This window comes from Triticum aestivum, chromosome 7A (assembly GCF_018294505.1).
Source record: "Triticum aestivum cultivar Chinese Spring chromosome 7A, IWGSC CS RefSeq v2.1, whole genome shotgun sequence".
Lineage (NCBI taxonomy): Eukaryota > Viridiplantae > Streptophyta > Magnoliopsida > Poales > Poaceae > Triticum > Triticum aestivum.
Window position 1 is genome coordinate 70,033,185 of NC_057812.1, and position 6,000 is coordinate 70,039,184.

The window sequence follows — 6,000 nt, forward strand, 5'->3', positions numbered from 1 at the left end:
CTAACAATGTAGAGGAAACCTAACACCCCATGGAACAAGATGTGGTCTTGAATGGTGCTTCAACGGATCCTTCATCATCATCTATTGCATTTTGCCTTATGGCCAAGGCTTCAAAGGTATCTCCCACTTTGATTCCCAATATATCTTGTGATGATGGCAAGAGTGATGATGATGTTGATTATGATGAAGAGAATGATAATGTTGCTTCCTTAAAAACTAAGGGGGAAATGATTTTTATAGCTCTTCACAAAAATAAACTTGCCCGTTCCAACTTCATGGAAATCATGTCTCTTGCCATTGAAGGCAAGAAATACATTAAGGAGTTGGAATCTCATCTAGAGGAGCATGAGGTCACCATTGAGAAAATGGAAGGTCATGAGCGTGATTACGCTAATGAGATTGCGGACCTCTCTCAAGCTCTTGAACTTGAATAAACCACCAAGGAATCTCTTGAGGAGACTTTTGCTCTAGAATTATCTAGAGTGAGGGAATCTCGTGATAGAGCTCTTGAGGTGGCCAATCATTTTGAAACTAAAAATGAGGAGCTTGAAGTTGTGCATGCTAAACTCCTTGAGGACTTTGAGCACCTCGAAAATGGCTCAAGGGTCATTAAGAGTGAGCTCATCAAACTCACCGAGTCTCATGCTCAACTTAAAGCTTCATATTCAAAAGAGCTTGCCAAGTTGTCTTCTCCTCTTGTTGTTAATGATGATGCTTGTGCTACTAACTCTATCTCTTGTGAAGCATCCATATTAAAGGAGAATGTTGAGCTAAGGGATCAACTTGAGTTGCTATCTAGCAATTATGGGATGTTGGAAGAAAATCATGTAAACCTCACAAGCTCTCATGATGATCTTCTAGTATCCCATAATGTGCTAAAGATAGCTCATGAGGCCATGCTTGCTAAGGTAACATCTAGTGAGCCTCATGTGGATACTAGCACTACTTTTGGTCAAAATGCTATATTGCCTTGTGCTAGTCCTTGCGATTCATCCATGCATAACATTGGTACATCTTATGATGAATTGCTTTCCTTGCCTTGTTGATCTAACGATGAAGCTTATACTTCCTCTAGTACTTGTGTTGAGACTAACCATGCAGAGAAAATCAAAGAGCTCAAGGCCCAAGTCACTTCTTTGAAGAAAGACTTGGAAAAGAGTCATGAAGGAAAATTCACACTCAACAATATCTTGAGTGTGCAAAAATCCCCCAATGACAAAGGTGGACTTAGATTCAACTCCAACAAGAAGAAGAAGTCCAAAGTGAACAAAAAGAAGGGCCAAGAGCAAGTCAAGAATTCGGCCAAGATTGTTTGCTTCAAGTGCAAAGTAGAAGGGCATCATGTTAGATCTTGCCCATTGAAGAAGAAGGCCATTAGTGACAAGCAACAAGGGAAGCGTCCACAAGTTCGATCTCATGCTCAACCACAAGTTAAAGAAAGTCCTCTTCCCAAGAATCCTCAAGCTAATGCTTCTCAAGTTGAGAAATCAAGTGAGAAGAAAGTGAAGAGTAGACGTTGCTACTTATGTCGTGAGAAAGGTCACCTCGCCTCTTCATGCACTAGTGGTAACTTATTCAACCCAATTATTATTGATGATATCTATTCTCTTGGGAAGGATAAGGTTGGCAATGTGTTTGCCAAAGTTGTTGGTACTCAAAGTGGTGTCAAGAAGAGAACCATTTGGGTAGCCAAGCCTATTGTGACTAACCTCTTAGGACCCAACTTGGTTGGGGAACAACAAGCTCAAACTTGATCAATAGGTGTTGTTGGAGGGCACTGGAGACTTGGCTACTTTATGAAGAATTAAGGGGACTTCATCATTCTAATTGTCTCAAGCCAAGTTATTCGAATTATCAAGTTTCTATCTTATATCCAATGTTTCTCCATGCGGTAACTCGTGCTTAAAGTGTTTACATTGATAGTTACTTACCCCTTTGCATGTTTGGTTTTGTTCCTTGCATGTGTTTGTATATGTTGTGCTTCCAACTTGATTATCTTGTGCAATCAAGTATGTGTGTGTTGGTTTGCACATCATGTACGTGTGTGTCATGCATTGAGCCTTTTGCATCTTGTTCTTTTCTTAGTTGGCTCTTGTGAGAGATTAATGGAATATCCCATTATGGGGGAGTGATGTGCTTTGTGCACCTCACAATCCTATATATGTGTGTACAAGAGTAATACCATCTAGAATTGATATTTCAAGATTATCTAGTCGCTATGTGGTATGTCTTCTCATGAGAAATTCAAATTCTATATTGTCCATTAATTATCTCGTGTTGGATCATTATTTTGCCTCTTGTTTATCTTTAATTGGTATCACATTATGGGGGAGTAATATGCTATGTGTATATTACTAGCCTAGAAAATGTGTACATTTGAGATATTGTCACCTAGAATTGATATTGTAAATTATCTTGTTCCTAGGTGGCATGTTAGCTCTACAAGTTGCAATTTGCTTTTTGTTTGGTGTGAAGATGATGTCGGATATCCTTGTTATCTACCACCGGGAATTATTTCCAAATACTTCTTGTCTTTTGACAATTGGTACTCACTTATGTATGGTAGAAATTATTGATCATCTTTACATTGGCCTTTGCTTTTATTTGCTTTATCTCTTGCCTAGGATTGTGTCAACTCCCATTGTATTCCATACCACTTGTGGATCTTGTTAATTTCTTGACCTTGTCTAGTGTTTTCTAGATATAGTGAAAGTGGTGATCCCACCTCGTGCATTTTGTATTCAAGTGCAAATTCTCTATAATGCACTAGTCTTGGGGGAGCCATCCTATTCTCTATAAAGCACTCATTTTGTGATCCTTATCAAGTGTGTGTTTGTGGAAGGCAAGCCGTTTCTTTTTGGTGCTTTGTGCCATCATGAAACTTTGTAGATGGCTTGGTTTGTTTGGAACCATTCTCTCTTTTGGGAGTTTGACATCTTTCTTTTTGAGTGTATCAATGGATATCTCATTCCTTGATGTATCTTTTATGGATATCCTCCAAGTGATGATTTATTCATTTGGTATCTTTTCTTCGCTTAGTATTTCTTTGTCTTTTGGTCTCGGTTTTTGAAAGTCTTGAGCATGCATATTTACTTCTTGTAGTTTCTTTGGCATGTTTTCTTTCTTTGACCCAATATATAAGGGGAACTCCACCAAGTCCCAAATTGGATGAGATGTGCATGAAATTCATTTTCATATCTATATGCACATATTTATGTGGAGTTTGTCCTATGTGTTGTTGGTTCTCTAACTCTATGGTCCCAATGAGTTTGGGTACCATTTTGTTTGTGTTATTGTTCTAGGAACAAGTGGAGATGCATTGGATGCTCGGCTCACTCACAAGGAAGGTGTTGTCACCATGTGCTTATTGGAGTCAAGCTAGGATGATCAATGAACTACTTTGTACCTTCAATTGGTATCTACTACATCCTTCCAATGTTATTTCGGTAACAAGTATCTTCATATACTTCATGCACACATTTCTTGCATCAACCTTGTGTAGGTTGTATCATGGCATGTTATCCATTCTTTCTTGTGATACTTGTTTCCTTTCTCAAAGCATCCCAACAATGATGTCTTGTTGCTAGTTGTGATGTCTTTGATGTGTGTGTGGTAGGAATTCATTTATATACTATAAGACCATATGTAGCCATGTGCTATGCTTCCAAGCAAATATCTTATTGGTATATGTATGACTTCCTTTTGGATATCTTGTTCCTTCGTGTTGTAACTATTTCGGGTGTACATCCTTCTTTGTAGATATATATCATCATGATCTAGTCTACCTAGAACCATATACACTTGAGAGAAATTACATCTCTAGATGATATCCTTTCTTTCACGTCCACCTTGTCTTTCTTATGTTATTTCTTTGGTGGCTCCGTGAAAGCTTTTGCCTTGAGTGTGTGTCTTCTATCGTTGCATCTTGATGCGCTCTTGTGTGGTGAACATTATTTTCCTTATGCTTTTCTTTACAAGGTTTTTGCCATCTTAATTGGCATCCCTCGTCTTGACGTGCCTTTCATCTTCTATCTTCATCGCGGGTTGTCACAAGCATAGGTTCTCTATATGCTTATTAGTAAGCTTGTGAACCCATTTGCTTGTTGTGTGTGGGAATGATAGGCCTTGCACTGTGTTGCCTCATTCTTTCAAGACTTTATTGATGCTTAATGCTCATCCGTACATTAGTCTTCTCAAGTGCATTGCCTTGACTCACACACATCATTTTGGTTGAGCCCATTCTTAAGTTGCCTTTTTCACTTATTGCTCAACCATGTGTTTGTTACATGTACTAGGCTTAGTTTCCTATATGCTCACTTGCACTTGTTGTAAGTTTCTATTGATTTTGGGGGAGCCATGATCCTATTTTGTGCACTTTGTATCCAAATACAAAAATTCTTATGTGTGCACAAATCATGGGGAGTTTCTCTAGTTTCTTTAGAACACTCCTTTGCTCTTATCATAATATTTTTTATTCATGTAGCTCGTAGGATCTTTGGCCTAGTTGGTTCAATTGGTATCTTTTGATAGCTTGCTTCAATTGGTATCTTTTGATTGCTTGATTGCTTGTTTCTCTCTTTGTTATGTCCTTGTGGCATATCATTCCTTTAGCAATCTTGGTGGCTCAATATAGTTGGTCTTCCTCCAAGTATTACCGTTGGATATGTGTATTGCATTCCACTCTCTTGTTGAGAAATACACAATTTATGGAGGAACACAATTTATATTGGCCTTCTATGCTTTTCGCCCATTTTTGCAATCGATGCCAATGGGGGAGAAGTTTCAGAGAGTTTTGTGGAGAAGTCTTCAGAGTTTTCTCCTTGCTTTGGTTTTGTTCCTAAGCATTTGCATCTCATACACATGCATTATTGGTTGTTTCATTGCTTGGTGATGCATAATTCCTTGTATAAACTCTCGTGAAAGTGATTGTCATCAATTACCAAAATGGGGGAGATTGAAAGAACATGCGGTGCCCCCATGTCTGGTTTTGGTAATTGATGACAATCTTTATGGAATAATGGTTTCCTTGAGTTATATTTGAAGGTTTTGTCCATAGGCTTTTCTTGGAGTACATGTGTTGGTTTCAAGGAGAGTTTGTGTCGACCAAGGTGCTATTCAAGGAATTATCCACAGATTGGTCATTTGAGAGTTGAGCTTATTGCAAGCATGTCTTGAAGAAGAAGATTGTGTGATCATTCATGTTTACCTTCAAGACATCATCTAAACGAAGAGAGTTGGAAAGATTCAAGGTTGATCAAGACTAAGTCAAGAGTGAATCAAGTTGATCAACTCACAAAGAGTAGAAGATGTACCGAGAGGGATCAAGTGATCCCATGGTATGGTAAGCATTGTCCATTGCACTTTTGTGTACTAACCCATGGTCTATGTGAGAGTTTATGTTGGGTTAGGTACGTGTCCATGGGCTTGCGTCAAGAGGATGATATCATACAACCCATGGGGAGGATGACATCAAGTGGTGATCATCATCAAGATTGCCGTGTGCAATTTCAAGTGGAGAATCACGAAGAGATCAAGTGCTTGAAGCTTGCCATCCATTGTGGTGTCAATGGACTTGTGAAGATGTGTCGAAGAGTGGCTCACCCATAGTGGAGTATGGGGGAGCAATCATCTAGTCTTCATCGACCCAACGCAATCAAGAAAGGTGGTCCATCTTGAGGAGGACAAGATCGTCATCATCTAACTTAAGTGTATCATGTGCAAGGCAAAGGTTTGCCCTTGATAGGTTTTCTATTTTACCGGTCTCATGGTGGTAGTTGGGAGACCGGGTTATAGGATCGATAGCCGTACTATCAAGGGGGGCTCTCAAGTGAGTAGCTTGATCGTATCGTTCGTCGAGAGCTCAAACCATTGCATCTTTGCATCATGTTTCTTGGTTCTTGTTTGGTTCTCTTTGTGAGTCTTAGAGCTTATGGTCATCTTGATGTCAATCTTGAGTTCATCGAAAACGGAGTTCGCATGCGTCTTCTATGATGTTTTCGG